We start from the raw sequence: 24,315 nt of genomic DNA on the forward strand, positions 1-24,315 counted from the left end.
TATATATATATATATATATATATATATATATATATATATATATATATATATATATATATATATATATATATATATATATATATATATATACAGCAATTCCACAAAAAAGTTATACGATCTCTCAGAATTCTGCAATATTTGGAAGAATCGTTCCTTACCGAAAAATATTATATACATATTTTTTTATTTCGTCGTTAGGGTGTCTCTTTCCACGTTAGACGGGTTAAAAAAATCGTGATTTTTCTAAAGTTGTCTTTTTTTTTTTTAAATTCATAACTTTTGAACCACTGAACCGAATTTCATTGGTTATACGTCAAATGAAAGGTATTTAAGTGTAGTTTCAAGAAAAAATATTAACTTTAAAAAATACTAAGTTTTGTACAAACAAAATAAGCATTACATGCTTTTTCTTAATTTTCACTGAGAGGGACCTTGAATACTCCATACTTTTATATTTTTATTTGAAAGATCATTCAATTCTATACAACTTTTTTCGAATATTTTAAAAAAAATATTCGAGTACCGATACTTTACCGGTACTGAGGGCTTAAGTACCGTAGTACCGGTTCTCGCAAAAAAGGGGCGGTATTGCGAACCCTAATGCTGACTGATTTGATAATGTTTTCAATTATCTGATCAGGACATTGATAACCTGTTGTTTTAAACATCATGATGACTTTTGAAAAATTGTGGAAATGGGATTCAGATCTACAACTAATCTATTTGTCTTGATCTCACAGTTGTGTAATCATATCAATATCAAATACCTGCATGAAAACCTTATAATAGAAATTTATTACAGAGTGCTGAAAACCATCATAATCTTCAGATTTCCTATCATATTGAGCTCAGTTTTGAAGGGATGTACTGTAATATGGATTAGGGTCTTTTTTAATAGGAAGCGAAATTGGAGTTGATTGAATGTTTATGAAACTTAGAACTGCTCACCGAAAAATAACTTTCAACATTTGCTGAAAATGTTTTTATTTTGGAAATGCGCTGAGTCGAGACGAAAACGTTATAGAATTAATAACGAGAATAACACTTTCCTAAAGTAGGGTAATTTATGAAAAATGGCGTTTTACGTTTGACTCTAACAGGTCTTGATCGATTTTTGTTTTTGAATTAATAACGAGAATAACACTTTCCTAAAGTCTTGATCGATTTTTGTTTTTGATTTTTGTTGTATAACCAATTATATGAATAGGTAAAATAAATTTTCGAAAACAGTAAATTAAGGTCAAGATCCCTTCATTTTGAAAACGCCTATTTCGCAGGTATGATATCTTCGATGAATTGTACAAATGTTAAACAGCACATCACCTGATAAAATAATCTTGGCGTTACATCCTCCAAGAAGTATTTATGGAAAATTTACTCTTCAAATAAACTTAGCTCTAGATTTAATGTATTCAGCAACATTTTTAGGAGTGATATTTCAAAACACTTTGCTGAAGACATGATGGCTCCATGTGTTCAGGATATAAAAATATTTTAGGCAATTTGTATTTTCCTTTAAAATAAATTATTATGATAAATCTCTTCTCAATAATTTTAAAACTTCAAAGAAGAGGGTTTATGCCATTTGGACAGTAAGTTCGATTTTCACCAAACCTTCCCGAAACCGAATTTCTGACTATGCCGCTGAGTCCAAATAAGTAGCAACAAAGTTATACTAGTACACAAGAAACTTCTTCGAATACTGCCAATTGTCAGTGTCAGTGTTGCATTGAGTAACCGAAAACAGAAAACCTTCATGCACTGTCGCGAGCACTCAGCGTCGACACTCTTTCAGCATAAGTTCTCACACTGAGATAGCAACACATACTGAAATTCGCACTACGTGAGTACCGCTATGCGATATATTCTGTCTTCTTGCTCTTTTGCTCACTTGGTTTCGGCTCAATGTGACCGAAACCTGTCAGTGACAGTCATTTTTTTAAATTATTGTCAATTTTTTGTTTCGGCAGGGGAATCTATATGAAAAAACCATATGCTCGATGCAGTTCATGAATTCAAATGTAATTCAGAAATTGGTTTGGTTGCTTAAAGGTAACTGTTTGAAGAAAACCATAATACAATTGAGGCCACTGGTTAATTATGAATGGAAATTAAACAGTGTCCATGTATAACGGCATGATTGAAACTTGTTAAAGTTTAGATTCGATCTATTTACATGTATCCTTTATTGAAAATGATCGTGATGAGCATGACTATAGTTCTTGATGAGTTGCTATAACCGTTTATTTTCGTGCGGATTTCCACTCTCACGATACAAATATTGTTGAACCAATCTTTAACGGACTGTTTATTTTTAAAACAACACCGTACTGTGAGAATATTGCAGCCTATAGCTTCTTCCCAGTGCTCATAAACTAGATAAATACCCCGCACCCGACCAAGCCACGTGAAAAATATCATGAAATGCAATTCCACAGTACAATGCATACTGCCTGAAATAGCATATTCGTGAGTTATTCTATGAAATCCCCTACATAGGACTGACATTCGAGTATATGAAATATGAATGAAAATATAGGTCAGCAGGTCAGTAGGCTTTATTCTGTTTACACAGAGCTTAGGGAAGGCAGCATATTACCCCACACCATCCACCTACCCTCTCACCTAGTAATTGCTAGAACGAGTGGATTCTTCCATCTACATTATGTATTTCCAATCGCAGTAGGCAGGGCTAGAAAAAACGGAAAATCGAAACAAATGGTACAGTTTGTATGATCGGATCGTATTATTCAAAATTCAACAAAATAGCTCTTAAAAATAGTTCCAGTGAACCAGATCAGGAAACAGTATACAAGGCAGTAAATTAAGTAGCACATGCGTATAATTTAAGTTCAAATTTCAGTATACCGTTTTTGCCTTTCTCAATAGAAAGGTATTGCAATTGCTCTGAAAACCGACTTTTTAACGGAGGCCCGGAGGGCCGAGTGACATATACCATTCGATTCAGTTCGTCGAGTTCGGCAAATGTCTGTGTGTGTGTATGTATGTGTGTGTGTATGTATGTGTGTGTGTATGTATGTGTGTGTATGTGCGTCTGTGTGTGTGTACGCGAACACAATCTCACTCACTTTTCTCAGAGATGGATGAACCGATTTTTACAAACTTAGTCCCAAATGAAAGGTGCAACGTTCCCATAGGCTGCTATTGAATTTCTAATGGATCCGACTTCCGGTTCCGGAATTACAGGGTGATGAGTACGATCACGCAGAAAACGTCGATTTTAAGAAATTCTGCAATGAATGTATAATGGTGAAAATTTTTCCAAAATGTGACCACAACTGCTTCGATTTGTAGTACTAGGTCATTAACAGCCATTCAAAGTCTCTTTGGTCACATTGGCCACCATCATCGGTTCCGGAAGCCCTAGCGGAAGTATCTAAATTCGGAATAACAGTCACATCGGTTTCTCGGAGATGGCTAAACCGATTCGACTAAACTTGGCCTCAAATGAAAGGTATTGCGTCCCCGTAAATGGCTATTTAATTTCATCCCGATCCGACTTCCGGTTCCGGAGTTACAGGTTGTGGCGTGCGATCACATAGCAAATTGTGATTCAAACCGATACTCCGATGAAAGCAAAAAAGGTAAAAATTTCGCTAAAATGTCTCTCAAATAACTTAACTTTGCAGTTCTAGGTCACCGACGGCCAAAAAAACTTTCGTTGACTACATTGACCACCATAGACGGTTCCGGAAGTGCCCGGGAAAAGCGGCCATCTTTCATAACTAGCAAACTCATATCAGTTTCTCGGAAATGGTTGGGCCGATTTTCACAAACTTAGTCCCAAATGATAGCTATATTATCCCCACAGATGTCTGTAACATTTCGCACGGACCGCTTGTATGGTTCCGGAAATATAGACTGAACGGTCCGGTCACACATGAAATTCCCATATAAGCCGGAACTCAAAATTTTTTTCAAAGGGGGGACCCCATGAAATTTCAGAAATCGAATTCGTATTTTTGATGCCAAACATCTTTAAAATGCATGAAACGTCGAGATTTTATGTTATCTCGAAAAAATTTTTTTTATAAAAATCGACTTTTTGGGACTTTGCCGATTTCGCACCTTTTTGCCTTTCTCAATAGAAAGGTATTGCAATTGCTCTGAAAACCGACTTTTTAACGGAGGCCCGGAGGGCCGTGTGACATATACCATTCGATTCAGTTCGTCGAGTTCGGCAAATGTCTGTGTGTGTGTATGTATGTGTGTGTGTATGTGCGTCTGTGTGTGTGTACGCGAACACAATCTCACTCACTTTTCTCTGAGATGGATGAACCGATTTTTACAAACTTAGTCCCAAATGAAAGGTGCAACGTTCCCATAGACTGCTATTGAATTTCTAATGGATCCGACTTCCGGTTCCGGAATTACAGGGTGATGAGTACGATCACGCAGAAAATGTCGATTTTAAGAAATTCTGCAATGAATGTATAATGGTGAAAATTTTTCCAAAATGTGACCACAACTGCTTCGATTTGTAGTACTAGGTCATTAACAGCCATTCAAATTCTCTTTGGTCACATTGGCCACCATCATCGGTTCCGGAAGCCCCGGCGGAAGTATCCAAATTCAGAGTAACAGTCACATTGGTTTCTCGGAGATGGCTAGACCGAATCAACCAAACTTAGTCTCAAATGAAAGATGTTGCGTCCCCGTAAATGGCTATTAAATTTTATCCCCAACCGACTTCCGGTTCCGGAGTTACGGGTTGTGGCGTGCGATCACATAGCAAATTGTGATTCAAACCGATACCCCGATGGAAGCAAAAAAGGTAAAAATTTCGCTAAAATGTCTCTCAAATAACTTAACTTTGCAGTTCTAGGTCACCGACGGCCAAACAAACTTTCGTTGACTACATTGACCACCATAGACGGTTCCAGAAGTGCCCGGGAAAAGCGGCCATCTTTCATAACTAGCAAACTCATATCAGTTTCTCGGAAATGGTTGGGCCGATTTTCACAAACTTAGTCCCAAATGATAGCTATATTATCCCCACAGATGTCTGTCAAATTTCGCACGGATCGCTTGTATGGTTCCGGAAATATAGACTGAACGGTCCGGTCACACATGAAATTCCCATATAAGCCGGAACTCAAAATTTTTTTTCAAAAGGGGGACCCCATGAAATTTCAAAAATCAAATTCGTATTTTTGATGCCAAACATCTTTAAAATGCATGAAACGTCGATATTTTATGTTATCTCGAAAAATTTTTTTTTTATAAAAATCGACTTTTTCGGACTTTGCCGATTTCGCACCTTTTTGCCTTTCTCAATAGAAAGGTATTGCAATTGCTCTGAAAACCGACTTTTTAACGGAGGCCCGGAGGGCCGTGTGACATATACCATTCGATTCAGTTCGTCGAGTTCGGCAAATGTCTGTGTGTGTGTATGTATGTGTGTGTGTATGTATGTGTGTGTATGTGCGTCTGTGTGTGTAGGCGAACACAATCTCACTCACTTTTCTCAGAGATGGATGAACCGATTTTTACAAACTTAGTCCCAAATGAAAGGTGCAACGTTCCCATAGGCTGCTATTGAATTTCTAATGGATCCGACTTCCGGTTCCGGAATTACAGGGTGGTGAGTACGATCACGCAGAAAACGTCGATTTTAAGAAATTCTGCAATGAATGTATAATGGTGAAAAAATTTCCAAAATGTGACCACAACTGCTTCGTTTTGTAGTACTAGGTCATTAACAGCCATTCAAAGTCTCTTTGGTCACATTGGCCACCATCATCGGTTCCGGAAGCCCCGGCGGAAGTATCCAAATTCAGAGTAACAGTCACATTGGTTTCTCGGAGATGGCTAGACCGAATCAACCAAACTTAGTCTCAAATGAAAGATGTTGCGTCCCCGTAAATGGCTATTAAATTTTATCCCCAACCGACTTCCGGTTCCGGAGTTACGGGTTGTGGCGTGCGATCACATAGCAAATTGTGATTCAAACCGATACCCCGATGGAAGCAAAAAAGGTAAAAATTTCGCTAAAATGTCTCTCAAATAACTTAACTTTGCAGTTCTAGGTCACCGACGGCCAAACAAACTTTCGTTGACTACATTGACCACCATAGACGGTTCCAGAAGTGCCCGGGAAAAGTGGCCATCTTTCATAACTAGCAAACTCATATCAGTTTCTCGAAAATGGTTGGGCCGATTTTTACAAACTTAGTCCCAAATGATAGCTATATTATCCCCACAGATGTCTGTCAAATTTCGCACGGATCGCTTGTATGGTTCCGGAAATATAGACTGAACGGTCCGGTCACACATGAAATTCCCATATAAGCCGGAACTCAAAATTTTTTTTCAAAGGGGGGACCCCATGAAATTTCAGAAATCGAATTCGTATTTTTGATGCCAAATATCTTTAAAATGCATGAAACGTCGAGATTTAATGTTATCTCGAAAAATTTTTTTTATAAAAATCGACTTTTTGGGACTTTGCCGATTTCGCACCTTTTTTCAGTTCAATATTACCGTGGCTGTTTTTTCTTTTTCAAAATTTTAGAACTCGAATAATGATTTATTTTCCTGTATATAGTTGTCATGTGATGTATGATAATAAAATGTAATATATGCATTTAAAAGTTTTTAATGAGTATAAACAACGCACACATTCTCGTGATTCATGATTGAGAAAGGCACAATTGCACCGCTAGGTGGATTAAAATAGGTTTTTAACTTTCAGGACAGCGCAGAAGTAAAACAAGCATTGGGTGCTGGTTGAATTAGATAATGTAAAACAGTAAATAGCATTCGCGTGCGTTCATTTTTAGTTCATTGCTTTTATTTTGTGACTTCAAACCCAATACATAACAAACTTATAAATAGGGTGAATATTTACATATATACATTTAAATACATCCAAAACCAGTGGTAATCAAATACTTCAAAAACTTACAACTAGGGAAATTATGTGCATATATACATTTAGAGATATAGTGGATGTAGCAGTTGTTAACATGCCGTGCTATGGATATGTTATAGAAAGATTATTTCGCGTTAAAACTCTTCCAGTCGTAAAGTGTCGGAAGGACTTTTTCGAATAACTCTTTGTTGAGTTTGACAAGTAATATATCTTCCAATACATCCTCAGATATTCCAGTTCGCAAATCCGATAAAACCAAGCCTAATGCACTGAAGGAGCGTTCTACTGATATTTGGCTCACCGGTGTAGCTAGAACTACCATCGCTACTGCATACAGTTGAGGATGGGAGGCTTTGCGAGCGATCCAATGGTTCCACACATTATAATCATGTGGCTGGCGGGGTTCTATCTCGAGCATTTTAAGTTGTTGAAGCAAAGGTGATGTAGTGTTTAATGAAGAAGCACTTAATGATCCGCCAAACAATTTGGTTAGAAATTCATCCTTATCGGAGTCCTTGCTTTTCGCTTCACTATCGTTGACAATCGACGAGGATCCCGATGGTCGTAAATGCTGTATCCGGTTCCAAACACTTATTATATACTGCTATAATGGAAAGTTATGTGTTCATATTCTGAGCAGATACAAGGGGGTTGCTACCAGGTTAACTAAAACTTGGTTGTTACCTGCACGTTATTTTTTTCCTCTGGCGTAAACACTAGTGAATGTAGGAAATTAAAGCGGGGATCCAAATATAGAGCCGACTTAAACGCCATGTTCTCTTTTAAAACGGCAATACGGCGATTAAGGGATTCCTGCAATGGCGCAGAGAATCTGTTGTCGGTAATTGCTTCAACTTCTTTGATAGCCAAAAGCCATTGCAAATAAAAATCTGAATATGATTGGTGATTGTGCTGCATTAATTTAGTAGTGATATACAAGTTGAACGCATTTTCGTACTCCTTCATATAATTCCAATCGTCCTCGTTTAGAACTGCAATAACAGTTTGAAAATAAGTTGCAAGAGTATATATATAATAATAATGCCTTAAGAAATTGTGTGCGACTTACTTAGTTCTGGAAACTGCTCGACTAGGCTGAAGAAAAATGCTTCTTGCTGTATGATGCTTCGAATCATTATGTACTTTCCGCTCCATCTAGTGGGTGACCACAGTGGGGGATAGGTGGCTCCGTTGACTTCGAAAAAATTTTGTACTTAATTTTTTTCACGCTTTTCACAAATTCAGTTATGGATTTGATGTTGCAATCGCTATTTTTGACAACATCATTCAATGCCAACTGAAATGTGTGAGCAGCACAACGAACAATATTGAAGTGTGTGCTCATTTCCGTTGTTAAAGCCTCGACGAAATCGTCTTGCTTGTGGTCGTCATCAATTATGTCCGAATGTACACCATGAGATTGAATTGCTTCCGTGAAGAGTTCCTGGAGCTGCTTTGCAGCGGAAAGCATATTGGCACCGTTGTCTGAAGTAATCTAAAATATTTGTTCAATCGAAACACCATACCGGCTGAGAATTTCCAAAACTTTGGTTTTTAAAAACTTTGCTGTTTGGCTCTCGCGTACTTCAATCATGCCTAGAGAAAATACCAATTAAATTTATTTCACATGCGCATCTTTATTAAACTTATTACTTACACAAAGTTCGCATAACAACTTCATTGGCCATTTGGTACTGGGCGTTGATCCCAAGAATATGCCGATTGTGCTTCGATGCTGAATCGATTTTCAGTGAAATCAAACGATTTGCCATTTCCTCTCTCAACTTTTCGATTATCCTCACTGATGCGGCATGTACGTGTGTTTTAGCGTTATTTCTTGTTATTTTAATGTTGACTGCATCTGAAATTGGGTCCAACAACATCCGGAGACCTTCCCAATCGAAGCACCGCATCGGTAGATTATGGATAACGATTAGCTTTAAACAAACTTCGGTGAAATTTTGTGCATCAATTGCCACCGGCCGTTTCGCAACTGTGCGCTTCATTTTTGCAATGTCCTCATTGGCTTTGGCAAGTCCTCGAAAGCTTGCCGCTTCCGGATGCTTGAGTCGGAAATGACGAGTAAAATTACCGGCGTCGTAGTTTTTTTGAAAATATCCGCAACTTATACTCTCGTCTATATTGCATTTAAAACCTTCCTCTACTATTTTAACACACTCACTTTATCCTGTTCCATTTTAAAAATGTAAATTCGCGCAAACAAAATCAAAACACCTTTACCACAAGAAGGATTTGAACAGATAAAATGGCGTGCGATTGGCAATTCGAAAAGAGGAAAGTATGTTTTGTTTGCTCACTCTAACAGGCAAGACACTCTGTTGCACGCAAGCCGTAGTTTTTTTCTCACTTGTTGTTCGTCGCTGTTGCTGGTACTCAAAACGTTCAGATTCGGTCGCTCAAGTTCTCTCAACTGGAGAAGACGATCATCTTGATTCGTGACCGAAGATTTACGTGCATTTTGAAGAAATAATGACAGTCATGATATAGTGCAACTCTGGTCAGCCTCGGTCGTCTACTAGAACCCATCAAGCATATTTTCATATGACACTGAGTCAGTGTCATATGAAAATATGCTTGATGGGTTCTAGTAGACGAACGAGGCTGACTTCAAGTAAATCCTCTCTTGAGCATATTTTCCTTATCTTACAGATGCACATATGCAAAAATAAAAATTTCAAGCATTTTTTAAATTTCATGCTGAAAGAACCACTTGAAGGGAAATTTATATTAAATATTCAGTAATAGTTATGAGACTACATCAAGGAACTAAAGAATATTTTATCAGCTTCGGTTTATTCTAAAAAAATAAAGAAACATGTCCCGAATTAGTAAATGTCTCCATTTCGTGAGCCTAAAATTCACCATGCGGCTGATAAAAACGGGTCTTTGCTCTACTTACTATTCACTGTGTCCCACATTAATCGGTAGAACCCATTTTTTGAGGATATTTTTTTCAATTGTATCGAGCTACAGCAAATGTTTGGTTGAAAACTACTATTATTTTATCAACTTCTTCTTTCAAAATTTGGTGAGCCTACTCCCATTCGTGCGATAGTTTATATAAAAAGGGTATCTTAAATTATTTGGTATACTTAAGGGTTTATATGTTTCGGATTGAAAAAATACAGGAATTTTGGGCAAATTTACAATATTACAAAAGCTTTTTAAGCAAACTTTCCCTAATAAGGTTGTGAAAATTATAAAGTATTTGATAATGCTGTTGTAACGGCATATTTGAACATTTTTAAGTATATTATTTTTATGCTACCGAGCTGTCACCGTTGTTCCACAATGCAGTTTATTTTTTATGGCTTGCGATGAGTACGGTCTCTTGAATTGCTCAACCGAAAATTGTAGAATAGAAATAAGTTTTTAGTATTCTTCACAGATTTAACCCACTAAAATTCACACAAAATGGCTCTGAATGAGAACCGCTGGTGCACTTAGCCGATTTCTGAACAGTGTGCACTCAGTGCACTAACACGGGTAACGGAAGTTTATTGAAGTTTTGCGAAAAATGTTCCAGTAATGATAATGTTTTCCCTGACGAGATTTAAGAGATTTTGTGTGTTCTTTGGCATTATAATTATCAATAATAATTCAAATCATACTACTGGGAAGTTACTTTCAGGAAAAGTCGATATCGAAGTTAAGTTTGAACTATGCACGCATGCAGTTCTCCCTACACAATGCATTGATTGAAGAACTTATATATGTAATTAACAGAGCATTAGTAATAATTTGTTTGTACGTCTAATTGGTGGACCTTTTCCACTTTTCCATTCATTTGGTTTAGCCTTTGAGATTTCTAGCAGTGTGTTATCAAAAACATCGCGAAACATCTAGTTCTAAATGTTCTCAAACGATACAATATTTATTTATTTATTTATTGATTTTCCATCTGACCTACATGGTCTACATGAAATATGGAGTATGGAATGAGGAAAAGCCCATTTGCAGTTAGTGTGACACCCTCCAAATGCGCGTAAAAACCTCATTATCTTTTCACATATACACATTAAACAATATTGCACGTTAAATTACATTACATTACTTAATTAATATTACATCTAACAAATCAAAATCTAATGCACTAAGCCAACCGCTTAAGCCTATTTCTGAAAATATCACATGGAACAGAGAAGTCAAAAAATTCATACACACTATTAAAAACACTACACATCGCCCTTACGGGTTCGTTCTGTCCAAAATTAGTACTTTGATAGTCTAGTCTTAGAAAATCCCACGATCTTAAGCTTCTAGGGGGTGCGTTTACATTTATCTGTGAAAGTATATTTGGGACATCTATTTCACCTGTTAGAACTTTTCCTACAAAGACTGCTCTGGAGATATTTCGTCTTTTTGAAAGGGTGTCCATATCAAGCAAACGACAACGATCAATATAAGGTGGCAGCTCTATCGGGTTGCGCCATGGCAGAGATTTAAGAGCAAATCGGAGAAATCTAGCTTGTATAGATTCAATCCTGTTAATCCAGACACTCGCATACGGACACCAGATAATAGCTGAAGCTTCCAAGACAGAGCGAACAAGAGAGAAATACAGTGCTCTCAGGCAATATGGATCAGTAAACTCTTTGGCTATTCTGATGATAAAACCAAAGTTCCTGTTGGCTTTCGCAATGATGTGGGAATAAGTGATCTCTGAGCGTCAATTTAGAATCCAGCAGTATTCCAAGGTCCCTGACAACTGACACTCTTTCAAGTGTTTTCCCTGAGATAGTATAACACCACAATATTGGATTTTTTTTTGCGCGTGAAAGAAATTACTGAGCATTTAGATACACTGCGAGTCAACCGGTGTCGAGCACACCATGTACAAAAATCATCTAGTTGTCGCTGTAGTTCGATGCAGTCCAATTCAGATCGCACAATGAGGAACAGTTTAAGGTCATCTGCATAGATAAGTTTGCTTCCTGGTGGAAGGATATAACAAACGTCATTGAAGAATAGGGAGAACAGCAAGGGTCCGAGATTACTACCCTGGGGTACACCTGATAGATTTATGATGTTATGTGATTCGATATTTCCTAGTTTGACAGATAGGGTACGGCCAACAAGGTATGACTCCAGCCACTTAGTGAAGTTGAGTGAGGCACGCAGCCTTTCTATTTTCGCCTGTAGGAGCGAGTGATCAACACGATCAAACGCTGCTTTAAGGTCAGTTTAAATAGTATCTACTTGTGCTCCGCCTTCCATACTTTTAATACAATGTGAAGTGAACTGTGCTAAGTTCGTTGATGTTGATCTACCTGGGAAGAACCCATGTTGATCCGTCGATATATATGTTTTGGCTTCCCGGAACAATACATTGCTTACTAGAATTTCGAACAGCTTAGACCGCACAGAGAGAGGTTATGCCTCGATAATTTGCTATGTCCTGCTTATCACATTTTTTAAAGACAGGAAACATAACTGACTTTTTCCAACACAGGGGAAACGTCCCTTGCGACAACGATTGATTAAAGATCAGTTTTAGAGGAGCAGAAACGGCTCTAGCGCATCTTTTTAAAATAATGGCAGGAATCCCATCTGGACCAACCGATGTCGAGGATTTCAATTTTTCAATGGCAGCAACAATATCTTCTTCGGAAAAACGGATGCTAACTAGATTCATCACGTCACTCGGAACATCGCGTAGTCCCATTTCAACCTGTACTGGAGTAGTCGGAACTGTTTCAAATGCACTCGAAAAATGTTTTGCAAACAGATTACAAATGCCACGAGTCGTATTAGAACTTTCATTAGCTAAAGTCATACTGGAAGGAAGTCCGCTCTCCTTGCGCTTCCCGTTAACAAAAGACCAGAAACGTTTGGGGTTTCGCTCAAGATCAGATTGCATTTGTAGCACGTGCCGATTATATATATATATACATATATATATATATATATATATATATATATATATATATATATATATATATATATATATATATATATATATATATATATATATATATATATATATATATATATATATATATATATATATATATATATATATATATATATATATATATATATATATATATATATATATATATATATATATATATATATATATATATATATACTCGGCACGTGCTACAAATGCAATCTGACCTTGAGCGAAACCCCAAACGTTTCTGGTCTTTTGTTAACGGGAAGCGCAAGGAGAGCGGACTTCCTTCCAGTATGACTTTAGCTAATGAAAGTTCTAATACGACTCGTGGCATTTGTAATCTGTTTGCAAAACATTTTTCGAGTGCATTTGAAACAGTTCCGACTACTCCAGTACAGGTTGAAATGGGACTACGCGATGTTCCGAGTGACGTGATGAATCTAGTTAGCATCCGTTTTTCCGAAGAAGATACTGTTGCTGCCATTGAAAAATTGAAATCCTCGACATCGGTTGGTCCAGATGGGATTCCTGCCATTATTTTAAAAAGATGCGCTAGAGCCCTTTCTGCTCTTCTAAAACTTATCTTTAATCAATCGTTGTCGCAAGGGACGTTTCCTCTGTGTTGGAAAAAGTCAGTTATGTTTCCTGTCTTTAAAAAATGTGATAAACAGGACATAGCAAATTATCGAGGCATAACCTCTCTCTGTGCGGTCTAAGCTGTTCGAAATTCTAGTAAGCAATGTATTGTTCCGGGAAGCCAAAACATATATATCGACGGATCAACATGGGTTCTTCCCAGGTAGATCAACATCAACGAACTTAGCACAGTTCACTTCACATTGTATTAAAAGTATGGAAGGCGGAGCACAAGTAGATACTATTTAAACTGACCTTAAAGCAGCGTTTGATCGTGTTGATCACTCGCTCCTACAGGCGAAAATAGAAAGGCTGCGTGCCTCACTCAACTTCACTAAGTGGCTGGAGTCATACCTTGTTGGCCGTACCCTATCTGTCAAACTAGGAAATATCGAATCACATAACATCATAAATCTATCAGGTGTACCCCAGGGTAGTAATCTCGGACCCTTGCTGTTTTCCTTATTCTTCAATGACGTTTGTTATATCCTTCCACCAGGAAGCAAACTTATCTATGCAGATGACCTTAAACTGTTCCTCATTGTGCGATCTGAATTGGACTGCATCGAACTACAGCGACAACTAGATGAGTTTTGTAACTGGTGTGCTCGAAACCGGTTGACTCGCAGTGTATCTAAATGCTCAGTAATTTCTTTCACGCGCAAAAAAAATCCAATATTATGGTGTTATACTATCTCAGGGAAAACACTTGATAGAGTGACAGTTGTCAGGGACCTTGGAATACTGCTGGATTCTAAATTGACGCTCAGGGATCACTATTCCCACATCATTGCGAAAGCCAACAGGAACCTTGGTTTTATCATCAGAATAGCCAAAGAGTTTACTGATCCATATTGCCTGAGAGCACTGTATTTCTCTCTTGTTCGCTCTGTCTTGGAAGCTTCAGCCATCATCTGGTGTCCGTATGCGAGTATCTGGATTAACAGGATTGAATCTATACAAGCTAGATTTCTCCGATTTGCTCTTAAATCTCTGCCATGGCGCAACCCGATAGGGCTGCCACCTTATATTGATCGTTGTCGTTTGCTTGATATGGACACCCTTTCAAAAAGACGAAATATCTCCAGAGCAGTCTTTGTAGGAAAAGTTCTAACAGGTGAAATAGATGTCCCAAATATACTTTCACAGATAAATGTAAACGCACCCCCTAGAAGCTTAAGATCGTGGGATTTTCTAAGACTCGACTATCAAAGTACTAATTTTGGACAGAACGAACCCGTAAGGGCGATGTGTAGTGTTTTTAATAGCGTGTATGAATTTTTTGACTTCTCTGTTTCATGTGATATTTTTGGAAATAGGCTTAAGCGGTTGACTTAGTGGATTAGATTTTGATTTGTTAGATGTATTATTAATCAAGTAATGTAATGTAATTTAACGTGCAATATTGTTTAATGTGTATATGTGAAAAGATAATGAGGTTTTTACGCGCATTTGGAGGGTGTCACACTAACTGCAAATGGGCTTTTCCTCATTCCATACTCCATATTTCATGTAGACCATGTAGGTCAGATGGAAAATCAATAAATAAATAAATAAATATTGTATCGTTTGAGAACATTTAGAACTAGATGTTTCGCGATGTTTTTGATAACACACTGCTAGAAATCTCAAAGGCTAAACCAAATGAATGGAAAAGTGGAAAAGGTCCACCAATTAGACGTACAAACAAATTATTACTAATGCTCTGTTAATTACATATATAAGTTCTTCAATCAATGCATTGTGTAGGGAGAACTGCATGCGTGCATAGTTCAAACTTAACTTCGATACCGACTTTTTCTGAAAGTAACTTCCCAGTAGTATGATTTGAATTATTATTGATAATTTTAATGCCAAAGAACACACAAAATCTCTTAACCCATTATTGCCCAACCTACTATATATAGTAGGTGCTAAGAAGAACTCCTATTACTAAAACAATAACGCAGACCAGGCATTGTTAATGAGTTAATATTGTTCATATACTTTTGCAGAATACGTTTAGAGAAGTTAGAGTGATTAAACTGGCGTTTATGTTTTGTTTTCAATCAATTTTTCCTTAAGGGGTTACACATTTTTGTCAGGATGAAAAAAATCGAATTTTTGCAAATTAGATATTCTGAAACTACATACGCTGACGAAAATCTTCTCAAAATTTCATTAAGATCGGAATACTACATCTTGAGTTACAGCTATTCAAAAGCCGCTACCCATCGACCACTAGTAGGCGGCGCGTAGTGTTTGATACGCTAGACCGTTGACTCGCTGCACCGACAGTAAAACTCGATTATCTCGGAGTTGTATTTTGTTGAAAAGTTCATTCGCGGCGATCACGATATCTCAAGAACCAATTTATCGATCAATCTGAAATTTTCACAGGTTGTTTCTTATTATATCAGCTACTTTAAGTACAGAAATAATTATACTGGAATGACCACATCATTTGTTCCGATCGGAAAACTTAATTTGTGACGCGCGTGAAAAATAAGTTGGGCAATAATGGGTTTAATCTCGTCAGGGAAAACATTATCACTGGAACATTTTTCACATTATTACTGGAACATTTTTCGCAAAACTTCAATAAACTTCCGTTACCCGTGTTAGTGCACTGAGTGCACACTGTTCAGAAATCGGCTAAGTGCACCAGCGGTTCTCATTCAGAGCCATTTTGTGTGAATTTTGGTGGGTTAAATCTGTGAAGAATACTAAAAACTTATTTCTATTCTACAATTTTCGGTTGAGCAATTCAAGAGACCCCACTCATCGCAAGCCATAAAAAATAAGCTGCATTGTGGAACAACAGTGACAACTCGGTAGCATAAAAATAATATACTTAAAAATGTTCAAATATGCCGTTACAACAGCATTATCAAATACTTTATAATTTTCACAACCTTATTAGGGAAAGTTTGCTTAAAAAGCTTTTGTAATATTGTAAATTTGCCCAAAATTCCTGTATTTTTTCAATCCGAAACATATAAACCCTTAAGTATACCAAATAATTTAAGATACCCTTTTTATATAAACTATCGCACGAATGGGAGTAGGCTCACCAAATTTTGAAAGAAGAAGTTGATAAAATAATAGTAGTTTTCAACCAAACATTTGCTGTAGCTCGATACAATTGAAAAAAATATCCTCAAAAAATGGGTTCTACCGATTAATGTGGGACACAGTGAATAGTAAGTACAGCAAAGACCCGTTTTTATCAGCCCCATGGTGAATTTTAGGCTCACGAAATGGAGACATTTACTAATTCGGGACATGTTTCTTTATTTTTTTAGAATAAACCGAAGCTGATAAAATATTCTTTAGTTCCTTGATGTAGTCTCATAACTATTACTGAATATTTAATATAAATTTCCCTTAAAGTGGTTCTTTCAGCATGAAATTTAAAAATGCTTGAAATTTTTATTTTTGCATATGTGCATCTGTAAGATAAGGAAAATATGCTCAAGAGAGGATTTACTTGAAGTCAGCCTCGTTCGTCTACTAGAACCCATCAAGCATATTTTCATATGACACTGACCAGAGTTGCACTATATCATGACTGTCATTATTTCTTCAAAATGCACGTAAATCTTCGGTCACGAATCAAAATGATCGTCTTCTCCAGTTGAGAGAACTTGAGCGACCGAATCTGAACGTTTTGAGTACCAGCAACAGCGACGAACAACAAGTGAGAAAAAACTACGGCTTGCGTGCAACAGAGTGTCTTGCCTGTTAGAGTGAGCAAACAAAACATACTTTCCTCTTTTCGAATTGCCAATCGCACGCCATTTTATCTGTTCAAATCCTTCTTGTGGTAAAGGTGTTTTGATTTTGTTTGCGCGAATTTACATTTTTAAAATGGAACAGGATCAAAAAGCTAAATATATATATATATATATATATATATATATATATATATATATATATATATATATATATATATATATATATATATATATATATATATATATATATATATATATATATATATATATATATATATATATATATATATATATATATATATATATATATATATATATATATATATATATATATATATATATATATATATATATATATATATATATATATATATATATATATATATATATATATATATATATATATATATATTCAAAGATTAAAAACAAGAAATACTAAAAATGCATATAATAAAAGCTTTTTAGTTTTTTTTTCTTTTTATCCGTGAATGTTTTAATTCCCGCAAAGTTTTACTTTATCCATAGCCAACAAAATCGATACAGTAGAACTTCGCGGCAATTAAAACACAGTAGCATATAAACTAGTTGGTAAAAAATTCAATTTCTGCTAATTGAGCTGTGTCGTTAGTTACTATCAGCCATCTGTGTGTGCGGAACGAAAAAATCAATAAGTAGTTCAATCACAACAGGATCCTGGCTGCACCGATGGCTTAGTGTCGATTGAATGCATACGTCACAGTTTAATGCTAGCAGAAGATGTAAAGGTCGCATGGTCGTTCTAGGCGTGGATTCATGAAGAATTTTATGCCGGCGTCGGCGGTAAAACATGAGTTATGTTCTATCAACGATGCGGTAGACTTGGGTGCAACGCCTAACTCCTACTTAGCAGAAGGCAAAGGATTCTTCACCTTTCATTTCGATCATGTCCATATGAGCCAGTCTTGGAAGGTACCCATCTCCGGCCGTTTCTATGCTAGTAAGCGCGGCGCACCACGATGGCGCATGTCTATTGGAAAATCATTGTTTAAAGAATTCACCGGTTCATTCTGGATGTGAGCGTCTGTAAATAGTTTCTTGTTTTTTTTGGGACGATATAATCGTACGGAAGAATGAATGCGTCTGATATGTTGAGAAGCGTATGAGAACGAGATTACGAATACTGAAGAAAAAACTAAGAAATCTGTGGGAAAGGAAAGGGAATGTTGACAGACAAATTAATCGGCAAGCTAACAAAATTTTATGGGCTAGCGATTCGGAGAACTTCAAATTCTGTAGAATATATGCGAAATGCAATAAGTTCACCCTCGAACACTGCTCGTCATCGAACGAAAATCCCCAACATTCAAAGTGTTCACTAGGCGAGGACAGCTGATACAAGTAGCGTCAGGCCGAAGCAAAAGAGACTTTAGAAACCTTCGAACATGTCAGGATTCCCATCGCTCCTTTCATCGTAGAATTATTAAAACTCATCTACGAAAGTGTATCGCCTAACGATTTATTAGAAAGATGCTCAGGGGATCACGCTTAAAACAACAATTAGTCTCTGAATAGTGGAATCTGTGTCTTAGCGTCAAGACACTTGCACAAATTTTAGCAGGCAGATGGTCATTGTTGTGACTTATTTAGCAGTCAGCATCTTCAACCAAGGATTTTCATCGATTTTACAAGCTATGGAGGTGATCGGAATTATATTGGGGACTGAAGCTGAAAGATGTGCTACACGACTCGACGGTGAACGTATAAATCGTTCTGACCGCAAAGTGGGTGTCGCGGCAAAATAGGTCCGAATTCAACAGAGAGAGCAAAATGTGGACAACTAAGAACATTTTCTTGATGAGGAAGCTCTACGGCTTCGGTATAGCAGATTAACTAGTAAGGTATTACAAACGAGTTATACACCGTACTTTATCTTTAAACGCGTTTTCCCGAAGGTTGTGTTTTTAAGCGGTCAAGTAAGACTTTTCATAGAAGTACTGGTCTGATTTCAATAATTTTTTCTCCAATTGTTCAGAAAACATACCACAATGTTTTCCCGAGAGGGGTTTGAAAAATGTCAATTTGTTCCATTTAAAAAAAAAAATTCGCAGGTCGTTACATAACTTTCACAAATTATATAATTTAAAAATCCCTCTCAGGAAAACATAGCCAACGTGACTATGATTATAAAAAAATATGAGTTTTCTGATTACAGATTACCCAATTTGCCACAAGTTTACTTAAGCGGGACACATGTAGTTTCAACATCAATGTCATCAATATAGTTTCAAGGTCGCGAGAGATCTTTCTTTTCATCTTCAATACTTTACTTAAGCGAGACACATGTAATTTGAACATCAATGTGATCAATGAAGTTTCAAGGTCGCGAGAGATTTTTCTTTTCATCTTAAAAAAAGTTGAAATGTAAACATATGTATCTTAAAAAAAATCAAAATCCATTGAGTAGATGCTACAAAATTTATTCCTAAAAAGGTGCTAAATTTTAGGCCTCGCGAGTAGGAGACCCCCTTAATAACGAAAAACTATTTTGAAAAATCTTCCGGAAACTAATCGGAAATGGTGAAAAATTTCAGCTCATCTCGTCAGAGCCGTCAATATGGTGCTCCAACTGAACACTAAAATGATGAAGTTTTAAATATAGGTCCGCTACAGATTTGTTTCATTATCATTTGTGTAGAACTTTTTGGAACGTACAGGGCGTCTCCTCGGAGGACTGATGCACAATACCGAGAAAAAAATTAAAGGATTGTGTGCAGGACACAACCACGGTGACATTGAAAATGTAGTGTGCAATATAATTCGCGGCGTCGGCGGTAAAACGTCGTTGGTAAAACATGATGATGAGTTATGTTCTATCAACGACCATGCGGTAAACTTGGGTGGAAAGCCCAACACTTCTCGAACAGAAAGTAATATCGAAATAGACCTTTCTCGTCAAAAATTTTTATATGATAGGATGCTTCCTTTTTTATTCCCAATTCGTTGCTGCCTATTGCTGCGATGATTTGGTACCTCTAACTATTGAAAAATCAAAAATAGTGCAAGCTGCCCATTTAACCCCATATTCTGAATACCTATCTTGCCTTGTTTCCCCGTATTTTTACACCATTTGGATGAATTTCCTGTGGGGAATACTAAAAGGATGCCAGATCTGCATATATATTAGTAAATCTGCAGTTTTTGCATTTTCACTGCAGATCTTTTGCAGATTACAAATATTTAGCAGAACAAAGCCGATGCCAGCCAATTAATACACCTGCTTTCAACATTTTTGATCATTTAAAATATATACATACTACATTTCTATGTCAAATTTATTGAAGATTTTTGTAGCAATCTGCAGACTTTTACATTTTTACTGCAGGCTATTGTTTAAATGGACCTGGCATCACTGATGCTGAAATGATTCATTCATATACCTGTTAAACCATAGAGCATTGTATGAAAATGTATAACCTCACTTTTCTGACAGTTCAGTGTGCTTGTTTACCTAAAACTTGTTTACATGGACTTTTAAAATTTACATTACTTGAATAATTTCGATGCTCTTTGTTCATACATTGACCAATCGGCGCTGGATGTAATACCCGGTGACATATGCTGAATCGCAAGATCAAGTATTGGGCTATTAAACGATTGCTTTCTGGATGATAGATAAGGATTTGTACACATTTGTTTGTTTGCTCGTGGGTTAAGTCCTAACAAGATGATCCGATTGATTACTCATTTTAGGTGGTGAAGTTTACCTGAACTGTATAGGTAACGAATTCGGTCGATGATAAGTTGTTGAAATGATTTTGTTCGAGCAATGCCCATATCGAAGAACGTTTCCATTGGTCAGAATGCCTGCCAGCGTATGATAGCTGCAAACATGAGGACAACAAGATTATCGCTTTCGAATGGAACAATTATTTATTAATCGTGTTCAAGTTCCATTACAGCAAAAGTTTCGTCGATGATCACATTGTCGTTGATTTAGCCGGCAAATGCAAAACAGTGCTCGACACTGACGAAAAGGAGTTAGGATTTGATAGGAGTGATAAGAATGCAGAGCATTATACATTCTGGAAGAATATCAGGAAGGAGAAATTATATGTAAATTTATATTATATCCCGAGTTGCCATCATTTTGGCACCGCAATAAAGCTATCTTTCATCTGCTGTCTTGTTCAAATTGGTAGGAAATAACTAGGCATGCTTCGGAGATCTGTCTTAACACTCTCTACTTAGCGCAGGATACGCGAAACCACTGCTAGCTTTCGAAAGAAAATTCCTAGCTGCAGCTACTCTATCAGTCTCTCAATTGAGGACTACAATTTCGGTCGGATAAATTATGCTATGAAAATTGTATTTCCTAGAATTTCATCTGACGAGATTAATTCATTGTAAGGAATTTCGCTGCGTTTCAATATTGCTTGCCTCTGTAGGTGATGATGTGTGTGGATTCACTTCGGCAGCCCGCTCTTATGTTTTGGGTAATTTTGCTATCTTATTCTGCTGAATAAATCATCTGCCCAAAAGCCTCTAGGTTATACTATGGTCACTTTAAAAACGCCCTGCTATTTAATCTTGTAGCTCTCGGCAAGTCAGTCCTGGCACTCTTCTCGACTATTCCTGGTACTATACCGCTGATGTCGCACTTATTACGGTATTCAAACTTGGCGAGAGCGGCAGTAGTTTCGTCGGAATTGTTCACTCGACACGCAGTAAGTGCAATGACTCTACTACTTATGCCTGAGCCCCTTGTTGAAACCTTCGTCCTGCCGGAGTGTTAGCTTCGCCCGATACCGGAGCGTATTGCTGAACCGAAGCAGTCTGCTACTGGCGCTGCTTCCTTCGAATCGAAATCGCTGAATATTCCCGTTAGCCGAATGTCCAACGTGGCCGAAGGCAAACCGATTGCAGTAACACCACCAGCCGTAGCTGACATTTTAGTCTTTAATCCAAGTCCCTGCCATTGACATAGCGACAGACGAGTGCGGCGCAGACTGGACCATCGGTTGACTCGGTGCCGGACGGGCGAAACAGCTGCAACAGGAGCGGTCCTAGTATGGGGTGTAAAGGTCATCAATTGCCATAGATCACCAAAATGCTCTGCGACTAACATTTTGAACATAAACAAACCAAATGAAATTGATCGCAACAACGATAAAATACTCTAAATTCTACCCAAACATTTGAAACATTTGAAAAGGGTCTAACTGCCAAACGTAAACCTTGAGAAAAAGGCAAAATAAGTTTGGGTCGAATTCATTATAATTCTATTTAAAAAATGTAATACTGTTTTATTTAGTTTAATCACAGACTAACAGACATAACACTATGAGGGAATTCCCTCAAAAAGCATCGATCCGCCCATTTTCCCAGAAAACTAGCTCCACCTTTTATTCACGGTCCCAAACACTCATTTACTGGTGGGTTATCCCTCTGGTTTGGGAGCAATTTTTCACTAGTGGTCTATCCCCCATGTGCTTGTTCATATGTCAGTGGCGCCATAATTTCAAATGTGGCCACAGTCCCAACTACAAATTTATTTAAAATGACCGTTAAAGCGGGCGAAGCTTTGTTTTTAAGTGTTATGTCTGTTAGTCTGTGGTTTAATTGTGCATATTGTTTACATCAGACACTCCCCTTAATTCATTGAGTACGTATTTCACTGCCTTTATAATCCTTTTGGAATCAGTTACAATAATCCTTTATAATCATTTTATAATAAGTGTATTGCTAGTTAGGACTTTTATATCAGCCGGGCCCTTTTATAATTGGTTATAAAATCATTAACAAAATTCTTCATAATCCATTGTTGCGTTATGTTTATGTACATGGCCAGATAGATAGTTTTTAACTAGGACGGGGCGTGTGGATACGAAAAACCTAATGTCAATTGCAGCCAGGGGGAGCTGTCAAATGCAGCCAAAAAGAACCGTCAAATGGTGTCAGAGGGAACTGTCAAATGTAGCCAGTCCATTTAAAATATGTGAGGAAGAATGAGTGGCTATGCAAGACAAGAGATAAAATGAACAGAAAAAAAAAGAAAAAGAAAACATCTATCCACAGGTTCTGTCCCAGGATTTTAATAGAGAACATGAAAATTCGATTTATTTGCATTTGGCAGTAGGTCTTTTTCAAATGTTTGGCTAGAAATTCCTTACTTCTTCAATGAATCATGTACAAGAAAAGTAAAAATGTTAAATTTAACGGAACAATGTATGATGCCGACATCAAATAAAAAATTAAAGGGTTGTGTACAGGACACGACCACGGTGACATTAAAAATGTAGCTTTTTTCAAGAGCGTGCAAATGAATTTTATCTATCACACATATCGACTCACGTTCTTGTTCACTCGCCTGTTTTCATATGTTACAATTTGCTATATACCCTCCCCATCAAAACATAATTTATTGAAGGTTTTTTAACGGTAATCTATTAATTAATCAAGTATCTCACTAGGTGATTGGCATTATTTGGCTGATCCATCTAGTAAAAATAGGCTGGTCTGTCCAGAAAATATATTCAAAAGAAAAGTTCCATATTGAGAGCTGTGATGAGGAAGCTCACGCCCGCCAACGGAAATATGCAGATTCTCCATGAAATATGAAATTTCATGTGGGGAATACTAAAAGGATGCCAGATCTGCATATATATTAGTAAATCTGCAGTTTTTGCATTTTCACTGCAGATCTTTTGCAGATTACAAATATTTAGCAGAACAAAGCCGATGCCTGCCAATTTATACACCTGCTTTCAACATTTTTGACCATTTAAAATATATACATACTACATTTCTATGTCAAATTTATTGAAGATTTTTGTAGCAATCTGCAGACTTTTATATTTTTACTGCAGGCTATTGTTTAAATGGACCTGGCATCACTAATGCTGAAATGATTCATTCATATACCTGTCAAACCATAGAGCATTGTATGAAAATGTATAACCTCACTTTTCTGACAGTTCAGTGTGCTTGTTTACCTAAAACTTGTTTACATGGACTTTTAAAATTTACATTACTTGAATAATTTCGATGCTCTTTGTTCATACATTGACCAATCGGCGCTGGATGTAATACCCGGTGACATATGCTGAATCGCAAGATCAAGTATTGGGCTATTAAACGATTGCTTTCTGGATGATAGATAAGGATTTGTA

At 36.9% G+C, this 24,315-nt stretch overlaps 1 protein-coding gene across 3 annotated transcripts in view; it reads left to right on the forward strand.

Moving 5' to 3' along the window:
* LOC131682914 (serine-rich adhesin for platelets-like) overlaps positions 1-24,315 on the forward strand; it is a 1,216,708-nt gene that overhangs the window by 706,309 nt on the left and 486,084 nt on the right. The window lies entirely within an intron of this gene.

This window comes from Topomyia yanbarensis, chromosome 2, assembly GCF_030247195.1.
Source record: "Topomyia yanbarensis strain Yona2022 chromosome 2, ASM3024719v1, whole genome shotgun sequence".
NCBI lineage: Eukaryota > Metazoa > Arthropoda > Insecta > Diptera > Culicidae > Topomyia > Topomyia yanbarensis.